The sequence below is a fragment of the Rattus rattus genome, chromosome 17, assembly GCF_011064425.1.
Source record: "Rattus rattus isolate New Zealand chromosome 17, Rrattus_CSIRO_v1, whole genome shotgun sequence".
In the NCBI taxonomy this organism is placed as follows: Eukaryota; Metazoa; Chordata; class Mammalia; order Rodentia; family Muridae; genus Rattus; species Rattus rattus.
The window spans coordinates 20,684,737-20,701,907 of NC_046170.1; the positions used below are offsets into that span (position 1 = coordinate 20,684,737).

At 45.3% G+C, this 17,171-nt stretch overlaps 1 pseudogene; it reads right to left on the reverse strand.

Moving 5' to 3' along the window:
• Window positions 1-1,663: 1,663 nt before the first annotated feature.
• On the reverse strand, window positions 1,664-2,111 carry LOC116886673 (annotated as a pseudogene).
• Window positions 2,112-17,171: the final 15,060 nt, after the last annotated feature.

Genomic DNA, 17,171 nt, shown 5'->3' on the forward strand with positions numbered 1-17,171 from the left:
AAGGGGGGGGTGGGGATTTAGCTCAGTGGTAGAGCGCTTGCCTAGCAAGCACAAGGCCCTGGGTTCGGTCCCCAGCTCCGAAAAAAAGAAAAGGAAAAAAAAAAAAGAGAGAAAGAGAGAGAGAGAGAGAGAGAGCTCTTTGTACCCAGAAGGCTATTGAGTGAGAGCCTAATAGAGTGCCTATGTGAAACGTTTGCTCAGGACCTCAGATGGGAACTTTATCATAATGGTGGATTGGTCAGGCCATGAACATGAAGGCTAGGGGATGAGTGTGGGCTCCGTAACTCCAGGAAGACATTTAGCAGCAGATGAGTAGACTGGGGGACGTGTTAACCAATTCAGAAAACAAAGCAAGCCCCAGAATGAGACTATTCTAAGGAGGAGTTTGGAATCAGAAACAGCTTGGAAAAGAGGACAGGAATCTGTTGATGTCTAAAAAATGGCACGTGTGTGTGTGTGTGTGTGTGTGTGTGTGAGAGAGAGAGAGAGAGAGAGAGAGAGAGAGAGAGAGAGAGGGAGGGAGGGAGGAGAGGGAGAGGGAGAAAGACAGACAGACAGAGACAGAGAGAGAGAGAGACAGAGAGAGTGAATGTGTGTATGATTGTGTGTGTATGTGTGTGAGTGTGTGTGTATGTGTGTATGTATGGTTGTGTGTGTGATTGTGTGATTGTGTGTGTATATGTGTGTGTGATTGTGTGTATATGTGTGAGTGTGTGTGAGTGTGTGTATATGTGTGTATGTGATTGTGTATGTATGTGTGTATGAAAGTGTGTGTTATGATTGTATGTGTGTGATTATGTGTGTGTATGGTTGTGTGTGTATGTGTATGAGCATGTGTATGTGAGTGTGTATATATGTGTGTGTATGATTGTATATGTATGTGTGTGTTTGACTGTGTATGTATGTGTGTGTGTGTGAATTAGAATGGACACCCTGCAGCAGTCAAGGAGCACAGTGGGTAAAGCTCTTGCAGCCAAGCCTGAAGACTTGAGTTTGATCCCCAGGACCCACATAGTGGGAAAAGAGAATCTATTCCTTAAGTTGTCCTTTGACCTTCACATACACACTACCTCCCACCAACACACACACACACACACACACACACACACACAATACATGTAGTAAACATTTTAAAAGGGGGGGTAACTGTGAGCACAAACAGAGGAATTACCTGGGCACATGAGAATTGCAGAGATTCCAAGATCTATTCTTTTCAGGCATGCACATGAAAACACATGTACGTGTACACACATGCATACATGCATGGGCAAAACCCTAAAATAGTATAGGTTTATAAAACATACAGCAATTTTTATAATAGTAAAGTTTCAGAGTTTTTTTATTTATTGGCATTTACTTTGTATTTCTTATTTTGTATAAATTAAAGGTTTGATTTTTTTCCTTGTTTTTGGTTTCCTTTGTTTTCTGAGAATGTTCTCATCATGGTATCCAGGCTGGGTTTGAGTGCTTAGGCACAAACCACCCTCTCGCCTCAGTCTCCTGAGTAGGCGGGACTACAGGTATATGCCACCGAAAGAAGCCTAATCATTTTACTAATTTCAGATCCTAAGTCTTTTATTTTATTTTAGCATTTAAAACTGTAGGCTTTAATAAATGTACAGGTCAGCTTGTGGGGAAGCTGACCAAGACACATAAGGTAGGAGATTCAAGTGACCACCTGGAGTTTCTATACTTCATTCTGCTTACAGAATATTTATTAAGGTTGTTTAATAGATGACATTTCATTTGACATTGTGGAAGTCCTTTATTGTAAAGCTAGCCCTTCTGTCTGGTGACAAGCAGCAGCCACGACCATCACTCTGGACCCCCACACTGGATAAATTCCATTTCCTCTTGAGACAGAGGTTTCCTCCTGTATTTTATTATCTCTGCCGTGTCTGGTGGCCCCTGATGCATCAGCAAATCTGGGGACATATTTCCTTTAGAATGCTGGGAAATTACAGAGGAGTGGGAGGGTAGCGCAGCAGATCCCAGTGTCTGAGGCACTCAGTGAGCTTAGGTTTGTCTCTTCTGTTAGGGAACCTTATTAATGCAGCATGTGGCTCCACTGCCTGCAGGACCCTGGAGGCGGAAGCCATCTTGCTGCCCATCATGACCCCCGAGCCCCTAAGTCTTTTATAATTAAAAGCATTCATGAGTCTTAACATAGCATTTGTTGAGAACACAGTTTCAAACAGTCTGTCCTTAAAGGATAGGACTTTCGCAATGATAGAATGTATTTCACTTATTGCTTTAGGTCTTCTCACTTTAGGGTTTCTTTCTTGAGGATTAATTTTATATCCGGACAGTGGCGGTACACACTTTTAATCCCAGCACTTGGGAGACAGGCACAGGTGGCCTGGTCTACAGACTGAATTTCAGGACAGCCAGGGCTACACATAGAGAAACCCTCTCTTGAAAAACCAAGAAAAGAGATTTGTTTTATCTTTATATGATCTGTATTGTGTGGGTATGTTCAAGTGTGAATGCTCCTGGAGGTCAGAACAGTGTTCCAGATCGCCTGGGTCTGGAGTTATAGGCGTGTAAGCCGCCCGACAGAGCTGCTGGGGGAGCAAACTTGAGTCCTCAATGCTGTGCACTCTTAGCCACTGACCATTCTCTAGCTTCCTAGAACTTCTTAAAGTGCATCAACGTCTTTCATCATCTTTAAACATGTACGGCTTTCAATGAAAGCAACGGAAGTGTCCAATGGATTAATGGGGTAAAATCTAATACCAAACACGATGAAACCTGTTCAGCTACAAGGATGAAGTCTTTTAATTCATGACGGCCTGAACGGAACTGGAGGGTACTGTGTTAAGCTAAAAAAAAAAAAAAAAAAAAAAAAAAAAGTCAGATACAGAAAGACACGCTGCATGAGTTCACCCATATGGAATCTTAAAACATTGATCTTCTAGAACCTAACAGTAGAATAGTTGTTTGCAGAGGCTGGCAAGGGAGGACACAGACTTTTAAGAATAGTGCTTCATTGTAGGGATCAGTTAAGAGCTCTCAATGCTGTGAAAACATACGGCAGAGAAACAATCCTTCCCTGTGAGCCTTTATGTGTAGGTGTCCGTGTTCCTGAACGAGTGTGTTTGTCTGTAAGTAACGTTAGCCTTTCCCTTTTGTATGCATTTGTATGATTCCTGGCAGGATGTGCCTATGTGGCCCAACATGCTAAGGTAGACCAAACCATTCTTTGCGGGAAGGGTGTTTTCCACCATGACATGCTGTAGCTGGTTCTTTTCTAGCTTTAGCCCAACTAGTAAAATGCTAACGATTGTGAGGAATGGCTGAGCACACACAGTCTAAAATGGACATGGCCTCAGAGCTCAAGTGAGGCTGCTGAGGCCATGGGAAGAAACAAGTAGACTCCATAGAAAAACCCCAGTCGCCATGAACAAACATCCTAGCTTTGGAACATTCTGGCTCATCTGTAACTTCCGGTGGCAACGACACTTCCGGTTTCTTTCTCTCTTCCTGGCTCTCCGTAGCAAGATTGGGCTCCTTTAAAGGCAGTAGGTTGTAGGGTGGTGGTGGAGGCCTCGGGAAGTTAAGGGACTTCCTGTCACCAAGGGCAGGTGGGTACTCAAACGTCAAGGGAAATACAGATACATAAAAGTGAGGTATTGTGTTTACATTGCAAGCTAGTAAAGAGCATTCCAGACACGTGGGCGACATGAATCTCTGCAGAACAAGTCGTCTCAGATCTGCTTTGAGTTTTCTTACACGTACTCTCACAGCACCTGCCTGTAGCTCATTCCGTGCCTCTTTCCTGCACATTGGGACAGGGGCAGCGTGTAATGGATTCATCTATGAGAAAAATGGACCTAGAGAGAACGGTGTGGGAGCCCTTGGAGGAAGCAGTCTTGAGCAACCTGGCTCTTCAGGATGAGTTTTCCACTATTAGCAGGCTGCCTCTTGGGAGCCAGCTCCCCGAGTATTTCCAAGATCCACAGGACATCGGTTCTACAGCAGCTAGAGTCCCATGTGGCTTGTTCCCTTAGAGCAGGCCTGGTAGATGCTCAGTAAGTATTTATTGCCCAAATAAATGATCTAGTGAGTTAACGGCCGTGAACGCATCCAAGCAGGACAAAGGCGGTTTGAAGGATGCTGCTTCGTTTCTGCCCACGAAGACTCTCCCCGGGGAGGGAAGCGGGAGCACACTGATACACGTACTCTGGGGAGAAGGTCTGTGTGACAGAGGGCTTCAGTCCAGGTCCCCGTGAGCTAAATTGAATCAAAGAGCATTCTCCCATAGAGGAGTATCCCCACAGAGAGGAAATGAAACCTTTGATGGAGAGGAAGTCAATCTTGATTTTCTGGGCCTAATGCCAGATATCCTAGCACATTAACCATGACAGACAACAGGAGAGGCACTCTAAGACTCATTCTAGACTGTGCTGCCCCTCTTTTCTTCGTTAGCTGGTGTTGAGTAAGTCCAGTACTCTGTAATTTTAGGGCCCACACGATTGGGCAGGCTCGAATTACTCCACCTGCTACAGAGGGGTAAAGGAACCTGTGTGAGGAGCTTCTGACCCCAGCCTTCCGGCTCTGGAAGCTCACTGATGTTTTCGTTTCACTGAAGAGTAACTGAAAGGGGCAGGTAGCCTATCCATATTGGGAAGGAAGAATGGCTCCTCGCTGTATTGTATGTATGTATGTATGTATGTATGTATGTATGTATGTATGTATGTATGTATTAGGGATGGAAAGGAGGGCTTGTGTTATAACATCTGGAGAGGCCAGAGGACCTCTTTCAGGAATCAGTTCTTTCCTTCTACCACATGCTCTCACCTGGGAATCGAACTCTGGTCCTCAGGACCTGCTGAGTCATTTTGCCTGACTGATTTTTTTTTTCTTTTTTTTAAAGCTTGTTGTACTGTGGGAAAAATCTCTTGATGGGGGTTTTATGGGACTCCTTATTGCACGTTCTCTTCTTATTTTAACATTTATCAGCACATAATAAACCTATTATTTTTGCTATTTGCTATATGGGAAGAGTTCCGAAAGCATGGAACCTTGCTTGACAAGCTGCAAGACCTCTCCTGGCTAAAACGTCTATACCTTGTGATGTGCATACCTGCATTCCAGTGCTTTGGAACTCGAGCCAGGAGGAACACGAATTTAAGGCCTTAGTGGGCTGCATAGAAGACCATATTTAAAAGACAAAAATATGGGCTGGAGAGATGGCTCAGCGGTTAAGAGCACTGACTGCTCTTCCAGAGGTCCTGAGTTCAATTCCCAGCAACCACATGGTGGCTCACAGCCATCTGTAATGGGATCTGATGCTCTCTTCTGGTGTGTCTGAAGACAGTGACAGTGTGTTCATATAAAATAAATAAATAAATCTTTTTAAAAAAGACAAAAATATATCTAATTAAAAAAAATAAAATAAACAACTGGAGGCCTTCAAGTGGGGAGCCTGCAGAATCTTGTGCTGAGAGGTTTGAATACATTACTGTCCTCAGATAGCTCCCAGGGAGAAGACAAGCAAAGGCAGTTCATGACAGTGGCAGGGAGTGTCTGCGAATTACACACGATGTGCTTAGTTTGACGATGGCTCCCAGTGTTACCCATTTATATGAGTTAGCCTGTGTGTGCTACCCCTGCCTATGAGTTGCTTGAGGGAAACAACGTGTTCAAAGCACTGTGCACAGTTAGAGTTGTTCTAGTGTCCTTTCTGCCATTGTGATAAGACACTCTGACAAAGCTAACAGAGGAAGGGGCCTATTTTAGCCTACAGGTCACAGTCCATCACTGGAGGAAGTCAGGGTAGAAACTAAAGGAGGAATCTAAAAGAGAAACCACAGAGGAATCGTGTTTCCTGGCTCCCTTGCAGGTTGGCTAATACTCAGTTAGCTTTCTAAGGCAGCTTAAAGCCCACCTGCCCAGGGAATGGTGCTGCCCACAGTGGGCTAGTTCCTCTTACATTAAATAGTGATCACGAAACCCCTTATAGACATGCCCACAGACTAATCCCTCATCTGAGACCTCCTTCTTAGGTGACTCTAGGCTGTGTCAAGTTGACAGTTAAAAGAAAAAGGCACTCAATAAATATTTGTGAATTAATTGATGTCTTCATTGTTGATTTAAATTCAAATAAATCCAAATGGCTAGGACTCAAGTGTTTGTTGAAAACTATGTAACATATTGTTTTGTAGTGTGTGTGTTTGTGTGTGTGTGTGTGTGTGTGTGTGTGTGTGTGTGTGGTGTATGTGTGTATACACAAGTTATGCTGAATACATATAATTTGATTGACCCTATTCTACCTGTCTATGTTTCCTTAGTGTTAACTATGCTGTTGTGGTTAACAATCTCCCTCACAGCTTATTCCTCTGGCAAGGCGCTCTTCAGACATCTAAATGGCTTTTGCTAACAAGGAAATCCACATAAATTGTAAACATCATTACCTGCTAAGTTTTGTCTCTACTTTTGCAGTCATGACAACCCAGCCTGGCCTGTGTAAATCTCCTAATTTCTCAGCCGCTTCTGACATGGGGGCTCCTAATTCTTTTTTCAGACGAAGTGAAGATTATAAGTTTGTGGATGAAACTCCTATGGCTCACCCGGCTCCAGAGCCCTGGAAATGTCCCAATCGTGGTTTGTAACAATGTTAAAATAATTAGTTTTGTCTTATATTTTATTACAATTTAAAATGTAAAATGTCAAGCATTATTAATGACATGACTATGGAGAACAGTCTTCCCCCCCCCCAAGCTCTCTTTGTCCTTAGATCATATCCTACTAACGATTTAAATCAGGTGAACAGATCGTTTTTGTTTGTTTCTGTTTTTTTGAGACATGTTCTCATAGCCTTGTCTGTCCTGGAACTTACTGTGTAAACTACAATGGCTGGCCTTAAACCCACAGAGATCTGCCTTTCTCCAAGTGCTGGGACTAAAGCTGTGGGCCTCCATCCTTAGTAAGGTGACTTTATTTATTTACCTATTTATTTAATTAGTTTTTGGTAACTATATCTTTGTAAGACACTTAAAATAATAATCTATGCGTCACAGGCTATGTTCACAGTCTGCTTTGTTTTACTTTTCTTTTTTTATTCTTTTTCAAAAGAATACTTCAGCTCTATAATTGTGTAAAATACAACTATGATTCAATGGTATATTTATAGAACATGTTATAGTCAGAGAATTCCAGTTTCCATTCTATTTCTCGCTTATTAAAATCTACGCAACTTTTAATGATGTTTTGGTTCAGTCTTTCAATATCCATTAGTTGGGAGCAAATGCTTCTTTTCTTATGGGACACAATCATTTTTAAAGATTTGTTTGAATCGTGTGTGCATGTGTGCTGCATGTGAGTGTGTGTTGTATGTGTGCACACACGCACACCTGTGCACTCATGTATGTAGGGGTAACAACAAAGATCAGAAGACATCATTTGACTCCCTAGTGCTGGAGTTTTGGTGGTTGTGAATGGCCTAACCAGGGAGCCGAGAGCAGTACTTGGGGCCTCTGAAAGAGCAGCAAGCACTCTTAACCACTGAGCCATCTCTCCAACCCTGGCCCTCCATCTTTTAAAGATAAACAAAATAGTACAATAAACACTTTTGTTCCTGCTGCACTTTCTTCCCTTGATATACTTTGTAGCACAGATAAGGAAGTTCAAATTCCTTGTCATGGCTCCATAATACCCCATGTGTTAATTAGTCCTCTAGGAATGGATTTAATTCCAGTGTTTTTAAAAAAACAAAAACAAAAACAAAACAAAACAAGGGCTAGAGAGATGGCTCAGTGGTTAAGAGCACTGACTGCTCTTCCAGAGGGCCTAAGTTCAGTTCCCAGCAACCACATAGTGGCTCAAAACCATCTGTAATGGGATCTGATGCCCTCTTCTGGTGTGTCTGACAATGACAGTGTACTCATATACATAAAATAAATAAATCTTTAAAAAAGAGAGACCCAGTAGCGGTTATTTAGAAAACAAACAAACAAACAAACAACCCAGTTTTAGAGTGGAAGGATTAGCGGGTAGTGAATCTAGGCCTTTCAACAATACGAGGATTGAAAGGCATGCATTAAATTGGGCAATATGAAGGCCAAAGACATTTTAGCCAAGGGGAAACTAACACACATGGTCTACCCAGTGGGACCCAGCATGCTGGCTCAGGAAGAACAGTCTGGTAATATGGCACGGACATGGGCTGTAGATGGCGGTGAGGAATGGGAAGTCTTCCTTGTGACAAAGTACCCAGCAGAAACAACTTGGGGAAGAAAACGTTTATGTATTTATTTTTTTATTAATTAATTTATTTACCTTCCATCCTGATTATAGTTTCCCCTTCCTTCTTTCCTCCCAGTCCTTCACTCTTGCCCTGCCTTCCTATCCTCCACTCCTTCCTTTCTCTGCAGGAGAGGGGAGGCCTCCCATGGATATCAGACAGCCAGGACATGTTAATTTGCAGTACAACTAGGCACATCTTCTCCTATTGAGGCTGGACAAGGCAGCCCAGTTAGGGGAAAGGGGTCCAAGAGAGTCAGAGACGGCCCATGCTCCTGCTGTTAGGAGTCCCTCATGAAGACCAAGATGTGCAACTGTTACATCTGTACAGAGGGTCTAGGCCCATCTCCTGCGAACTCTCTGGTTGGCAGTTCAGTCTCAGAGCCCCTGTGGGCCCAGGTTAGTTGATTCTGTAGATTTCCTTGTTGTGTCCTTGACCTCTCTGGCTCCTTCAGTCCTTTGTCTCCCTCTTCCTTAGAATTTCCCAAGCTCCCCCTAATGGTTGCCTGTTGGTCTCTGCATCTGTTTCTCTCAGTTGCTGGTTGAAGCCTCCCGGATGACAGTAAGGCTAGGCTCCTGTCTGCAGCATGACAGAGAATTATAAACAGCATCAGGGGTTGGCTATCTCTGGTGGGAGGGTCTTGACCTGGTCCAGTGATTGGTTGGCCTGTCCTTCAATTTCTGTTCCATCTTTACCCCTGGGATTTCTTGGCAGGAGAAATTGTGGGTGGAAAAGCTTCTTTGATTCAGATTCATAGTATAAGATGAGATACAGCCCATATTAGTGGAGAGAGCATTTGTGGAGTGGCTGTATCTGCATGTGTGTTGTGTTAACAGTTTCCTCCAAGATTAAAACATTCCAACCTTCAGGAAGTTCCTTAAGCAGAAACAGAAACAGCACAACCTAGCTTTAGGAAGTTCCTGAAACCAACCAGATTCACTAGGCCCCTCCCTGCCTTAGTAAGTAATAAAAGCTGAGAGTCCCTCTCAGACAAACAGAGCTGCCAAGATAACTCTCAGACAAGATAAGCTGCAAAGAAGCATCAAACCAAACCAGCCGCCTGAAAGAAGCAGAAGCCATCCGAGCTGCCTGGAAGAGGGTTAGACCAACCCTCTGCGGCTTGTTGAGCTGCCTACAGGCTGTGAAGTGTACTCCAGGTTCCCAATTTGTGATCTGTCACCCACACTGGGGTGGGCTTTGGTGATGCAGCTGTCTTTGAGTCATTTCTGCTCCCATAAGTAACCCTTCACCCCTTTTCCTGTAAGTAACCCCAATAAGCTTATTGCTTCACCAAGTTGGACTTTGATGGTATCCGTGCTTTGATCTGGGGTGATTAGATGTGCGTGTTGTGTCTCCCCAGGGAAAGTTTTGTCACACAACAATGTACAGACAGGAAGCAGAGACCAGAGAGGAAACAGGGCTGGAGTACAAAGCCTCAAGGCACATGCCATATTTGCTTATAACATTTTATGTATATATCTTGTCATGGAAGATATCAGAGCCTGTTTATTGTTCATTCTTCATCTTCTAGTTGTGGTAAGAATGGCCAGGAAATAGAAATGTGAGGTGAGCATCTCTTAAAAGCTATTTTCCCTGCGGCTAGTGAGAGGGCTCAGTGGATAAAGGTGCTTGCTGCCAAGTCTAACAGCCTGAGTTTGACTTTGGGAAGAGTAGGTGATAGAAGGAAACAGACTCCAGCACATTGTTCTCTGACATACACACCCTTGCCATAACATGGGAGCACCCAAATAAAATGATGATTGTCGATGATGATGATGATGGTGGTGGTGATGTTGATGATGATGGTGGTGATGGTGGTGATGATGATGGTGGTGGTGGTAGTGGTGGTGATAAGTTCACGGGCCACCATAAGAAGACAGCCATCTTCCACTTGGCTAACTGCAGTCCAGCTGACGTCCTCATTAATCCAGTCACATTGCCCCACTGTTTCTGACCCACCAGTCTCACTAGGCCTGCCAAAACCACTCCTGCTGGTGACAGCCAACCTCTGGCCTACCTGAGTGTGATGCCCAATACTGACTGTGAACTTGATGGACCCTAGAAAACTAGGAGATAATTTTCAGGTACAACTGTGAAGGAGATTCTAGATTAGAGTCACTGAGGTGAGAAGACCCATCTTAAACGTGGTGACACCATCCCACAGGGGGAGGCATCATGAATGAATGAATAGGAGGATAGAGCTGAGGACCAGAACTCATCTCTGGGTTTTTGATGTTTCCATTGTTGTTGCTGCTGTTGACATATATATATGCTTTTTTTTAAGTGTAGGAGGCACACCAGAAGAGCGCATCAGATCCCATTACAGATGGTTGTGAGCCACCATGTGAGTGCTGGGAATTGAACTTAGGATCTCTGGAAGAGCAGCCAGTGTTCTTAACCACTGAGCCATCTCACCATCCCCTCTCTGGACTTCCTGACTGCAGATGCTATCTGACCAGTTGCCTCACACTCTGGCTGCCAGACCTTCCTTGCTGATGGATTGTATCCCTTAAACCATGAGCCAACACAAGCCTTGTGTCCCTTAGGTAGCTTCGCCAGCTGTGTGACCACAGTGGTAACAAAAGGGACAATCAGTATACCCAGCTGCTTTGTATGACAGCCCTTCCATCCATTGTCCCTCTTGTGGCTTTATCCAAAGCATTCAGATTTAACAGCCATGGATGTTTGGAGTCAAGACACTTTTTTTTTCTGTATTTCTCATTAAGAATTCTGGAGAACCCCAGTCCTTCCTCCCCCCAACCCCCCACCGCATTAGACCATATGATAATTTCCTGTTGTGTTTAGAACACTGCTGAAGTCCTGGCGAGGGTTCAGGCAGGATCTCTGTCTTGTTCGGTATCTGTTTTATCCTTACTTCGGAGAAGCCCTCTGGTCACTATCACAGACCCCTGCCTAGCCTCTTACATCCCTATTACTCACAGTGTGATTCTTCTGACACTTTAAATGACCATGTCTTATCCTATGTCCTTTGCTCATTGTGCCCCAGTGATGTCACGACTGCCAATCCAAAATGAAGCCTCTATATATCACAGACAGTCCAAGGCTGTGAGCAGTGTCCAGCATACAGCAGGAACTCAGTAAATGCTCACTAGATAAATCTTGTTCTCTCTCTCGTCAGGACTTACTATAATAACTTTTTCATCAATAGATGAAAATCTAATATCAATGGCTATTGGAGATGATACAACTATAGCAAATTTATAAAAGCCCAATCTTTAGAGAGCTTTATTTAGGCAAGCCAGACCATCCCTGAGTTCATTATGGGAAAAGAAAACAATTAAACCAACCTGCTAAGTTTGTCGTGGATGGTCAAGTACACTGTTAGTCTGTAGGCTGGGCTGATCTTCCTCTAGAAAGATGAGACACTCGGGTGAGTGTTGATGCAGAGCAGGCAATCATGGAGGAAACCAGGAGGAGGACACCATCCTGTGAGGGTGGTCCTGCTTGTCCAACCACACAGGAAACAGTGTCCCTGCTGCTGGAGACCAAAGCTTGGCTGGCTACAGCCAGAGGTGTATGGCAGAGAGGCCTCTCCCAGATACCACATAGATGTCAGAGTCTGACGTTGATCTCCACCTCTGCTCTCTGATTCGATGTCCCACTTAGGGGAGTAAGCAAATGTTTGCATGTGTGTTTGCTTTTCTAAATGAATTTTATTATAAAAACTTTGCAAATAATAAAAATGACAAACACCAAAAGTAAATTAGAATTGGCATTTGGAATGTATACTGGCTGGTTTTGTGTGTCAATTTGACACAAGCTGGAGTTATCGCAGAGAAAGGAGTCTTAGTTGAGGAAATGCCTCCATGAGACCCAGCTGTAGGGCATTTTCTCAATTAGTGATCAAGGGGGGAGGGCCCAGGCTGGTGGTCCCGGGTTCTATAAGAAAGCAAGCTGAGCAAGCCAGAGGAAGCAAACCAGTAAGCAGCGCCCCTCCATGGCCTCTGCATCAGCCTTTGCCTCCAAGTTCCTGCCCTGTGAGTTCCAGTCCTCACTTCCTTTGGTGAACAGCAACATGGAAGTGTAAACTGAATAAACCCTTTCCTGCCCAACTTGCTTCTTGGTCATGATGTGTGTGCAGGAATAGAAACCTTGGACTGGAGAGATGGCCCAGCCATTACTAGGCTCACAACCAAAAATATAAGAAACTAAGACAGAATAGAAGCTGTGAAGGGTCACATTAAATTTTACACCTTCAACTTAGAGTAACTGCAGAAATCAGGAAAGTAAAACGGGGCCATTGCATTGGGGACAATTGAGGGACATTGCAGGGGCTAGAGGTGTATTATGGGAGCTGGAAGCATTGTGGGGGTCACTGAAGGACCACTGTGGGGACTAAGGACATCATTTCAGGGGCTGGGGGGCATTGTAGGGAAAGAGAGTCTTTGGGGGTGGAGTAGAGGGCAATAGGGGACACTGGAGGGCCAGGGGAACAAAAGAGGGGTCATTGGAAGGGCTGGGGCAAATAAAGGGGTCATTGCAGGGGTTAAGGAGGGAATAGAGAGGCCTAAGGGGTGAGTGGCGGGGAGCAAGGCATATGTAATGTGAAGCAGAAAATAGGGACGGGGTGGGTGGGCACAGAAAATAACAGTAAGAATGTCTGAAAAAGTCATGCGGAGTCACAATGTAAACTATCTACCTAAAAACGCCAATAATACCTGTAAGTCAGTGTACAAACAGGCACAGCTAGTTTAAATGAAATTTTCCCATCTGTACTGAAAAGGCTCCCACTAAGAGCCAAAGACTGTCTATGAAATACCTAAACACCAGGTTCGAGAATTCCCCTTCCAAATTATGGGTCAGGATTGTCCAACAGACTCCCTAAGCATAGGCTGTTGTAATTGCTGTTGGTTGCTCCCCAGAGGTGGAAGGTAGGTCCCCATTGCTGAGGCAGGAGGATCTCTGTGAGTTCCAGCCCAGTGTAGTCTATACATCAAGTTCCAGGGCAGCCAGAGCTACATAGTGAAACCTCCAAACAGTCCCCCAGAACCCCCAGAGCCCCCCCCAATCCTTAGCAATGACCCTCTATATCCCCCTAGCTCCACCCCCCCAAATAGCCCTCCTAGGTCCTGCAATGGCCCCCAACACCCACGTGAACCTCAGTTATGGGTCCTAGAGTCTCTGAGCTGGAACTGACCTGAAGCCTCCTCCCTGAATTAACTTTCCTGGTACCAGAAAGCAAGGCAAACAGCAACGATAAGCCGTGGCTTCTTGTCATTACCACGACAAAACGACATTGCTCCTCAGACCTTTTCCAGATTCTTTTATTTTGTTTTTACTTTTTGAGACAGGGTCTCACTATGTAGTTCCTGCCAGCCTGGAACTCGATGTATAGCCCAGCCTCCCAGGCTCACCCGGAGCTCGTAGAGATCTGCCTGCCCCCGCCTCCCAAGTGCTGGGTAAAGGCAGGCACTGTTGTGCCCAGCACAAGAGTAACTTTTGAAAGCAGAAATCATCTTAAATGGTGTGGTAGCTTGTGTCAGATTAACCCTTCACTTCGAAAAATGAACTGTCTTAGTGACGGCTTGAATGTAAAATCAGAGGCATTTTCTGAGCATGCCTGAATCTTACTAGAATATTATTTCAGGATATTTAAAAAACCAAACCTTTAGAGCCCGGTGGTGGTGCACTCTTTAGTCCAGCACTCAGGTGGCAGAGGCAGATGGATCTCTGTGAGTTCAAGGCCAGCCTGGTCTAACAGAGTAAATTCTAGGGTTACGTAGAGAAACCCTGTCTGGAAAAACCTAAAACAAAAACAAAAACTAAAACAAAAACAACCCCCAAAACCCAAAAAACCCAACAATAACAACAGCAGCAACAACAACAAAAATAACACCCCTTGTACAAAAATGTCAACAGCTTTACGGATCTAACCTACCACAAAGACTGTGGAGCATCCTTGAAGAGTAAGATAGAAGGCAATAAAAATGGACGAGCCTAGAACCATTACGTAAGGAAGAAGGGGGCACATTATGGTGAGCACTTCAAAAGTTTATCTGCTGGATCATTAATAAATTTGACTCGTGAGTCAGAAATAACCGATGAAGGGGGGAGGGGAGCCTCTTGTAGCAGGAAGTCCCGGTTGCTTGCCTGATTGTGGTATGCTGGTAAATGTTTAACTGGCTTTCTAAAGAGAGCCGGAAGGACCTTAGCTCGTGGCATTTGTCCATTTTGTTGTTGATGTAGTCATTACCACCACGAATAAGTCTCACAACTCACACGCTAAATATATTTGCAGAAGACTTGTAAACTGGGGCTGGGAAGATAGGTCTGTAGGGAAGGGTGCTCGCTGTGCCTAGAGGACCCGAGTTTAATTTTCCGCAGCCATGGCTGCCCGTGCAGGTTACCACAGGACTGGGGATGGGGGTTGGGCTGTGCAGAGACAGGGAGATGTCAAGAACTCGCTAGCCAGCCAACCTAGATGAAAGGGTGGGTCTGAGATTCTGTGAGAACAATGGTCTCAGACAAACAAGGCAGAGAGTGATAGAGTTAAGTATGGATGCACATCTGAATACCGACACGTGTGTACATAATACATAATATATACCCCCCCATCACACCCACACACATCCCCTTCAAGGCTCAGGAGCCAGGGCAAGCCATCTGAGCACACTGCTGTATTTACCCTTCACCTTCTTCCTCACAGGGACAAGTACCCAAACTTAAAAAGGACGTTCTCCACCCTTCCCTGAAGATAGGAAAGACCACAGGAGCGCGGCTGTGGGGCAGTGCTGGCAGAAGCTGTAGGGCGTGACACTTAGTCACAGGTGCTATGGTGAGTAGTGTCTGTCTTAAAGGGGCTTCAGGCATCACCTCTCCTACTGAGGCTGCAGCGTCAAGAAAGTAACTATCCAAGAAAGGAAAGCCAGGAGACTGGCGGACTCTGCTTTAATGACCTTGAGTTGTCTCCCAGTTCTTGGAATTCTCCCTGGGGTCTTCTACAAGCCAGGCGTTGTGTTAAAAGTAGGAAACTCATTCTTTTCGCGTATCGCTAGACACAGACCTACCGAAGGGAGATTGCCACTGGACACAAAAGTATTGGAAATTTTAACAAAGATCATACAGTCACTTTCAAAACTCCCTTGTACTGTTGATGTGAGTTTGCCTAAAACTCTTGGCTTGGAGACAAAAACTATTCTAAGCACAGCACTATGAAGATTTGGGGAAAGGCCTACCCGTTGTGTGTAGACTACAGGCAGAGGCCATGTTGAGTACCAGAAAGGCGTCAACACACTTGTGGTGTGACCAGCAGCGAGTCACTTAGCAGTTGGCATGTTAGCTCCTCCTGTACAAAACAGAAATAATGTCATCCTGACTAAAGAGATGTATTTTTATTGTTAAGTGTATGTATGTATGTGGGAAGGTCTGATTGATCACTTGCATGTAGGTACCTGTGGCGGCCAGAAGAGGGCACCAGATCTCCTGGAGCATGTGTGCAGGAGGATGCTGGGAACCAAACTCAGGTCCTCTGCAAGGGCATTATGTGCTCTAAACTACCAAGCTGATTTTTGGCTCCTCGCTGTGTTGTTTTGAGGGATTAATAACTTGTACAAAGGACTTAAAAAATGTTAGGCAAACAGTGTACACAAAGCCTGTAGCTTTCTTCACCACCCTCCTCATAAACGACAATTCAGTAGGTTTTGGTGTCATTTAAAGATGATGAGGCTGGCCTGTATTTCATGGGGGATATTTGAGACTGAGACCAGGCCTTTCCAGGGTTCAGTCCTGTGTCCTCCTGCTTAGTAAGCTCTAGACACTTGTTTTAGTTAGGCTTGTATTGCTGTGAAGAGACATCATGACCACGGCAACTCTTAAAAAGGAAAATTATCTCTCGTTGGGGCTGGCTTACAGATTCAGCGGTCTAGTTCATTATCGTCCTGGCAGGAAGCGCACAGGCAGACGCAATGCTGGAGAGGCCAAGAGTTCTACATCTTGATTGTCAGGCAGCGGAAGGAGACCGTCCCACAGTGGTAACACAGCCTCCAGCAAGGCCACACCCACTCCAATAAGGCCACACCCACCCCAACTAGTAGTGCTACTCCCTATGGGCCTATGGGGGTCTATCACCTTCAAACTGCTGCATCACTTACGCGCCCCTTTCTCAAACTGCTCTCCAGCTTCAGGAATGGCCCTCAACTCTAGAGACTCACAAACCCCGCCAGAGACTGGCACTCCACCGATCCTACCTCCTTCCCAACACATCATGCTCTCTCCTTGCTCCTCTCCACCCAGTTCCTTGCGGTCACTGCTTTGCCCATGCCCTCTAGTGCCTAACTCCCTCCCATCACACTCACCTGCATAGCCCCAGCTTCACCTCGTCCTCCTTCAGTCAACTGAACCTGGCTGACTGAGTTGGCTTTCAAACCTCAAATGGGTACTCAGCAGTGTGGCCTGGCACCACCACATTTCCGTACTCCCCGTGCTTTCTGACTCCGAGAAGATGACTGTCTAGAACACTCTTCTCTCTTCTACCCTAGCCTCCCGGCCACCCTGTCTCATTCTCTGGAAGCAGTCCTGGGTTAGTTCACAGACAGCAGGAAGCAGGACATGACCTCTCTGGCACTCACAGCTTTGCGACCACTAACCTGGTGCGTCTGGGCATCCCTGCCTCCCCTCTCAGCCTCTGCGTCTTCTCCCTGCAACACTGCTCTGGCTTCTGATGTTCCGTGGGTCTATGAAGTAGAACTGCCCTTTCCTCTGCGGGGAGGGTGGGAAACTGTACTAGACAAGGGTTTCTAGAATAGGATAACATATGTTATGAAAGGAATTTATTAGAGTGGCTTGTAGGAAGGGCTTGGGCAATCCAACTATGGTCATTAGCACCATAGGGGGTACTAGTACACAAGGCTGGATGCTTCCTTACGCCAAACCTGCTGCTGAAGGCCTGGAGGAGAGCTGGTTTTCC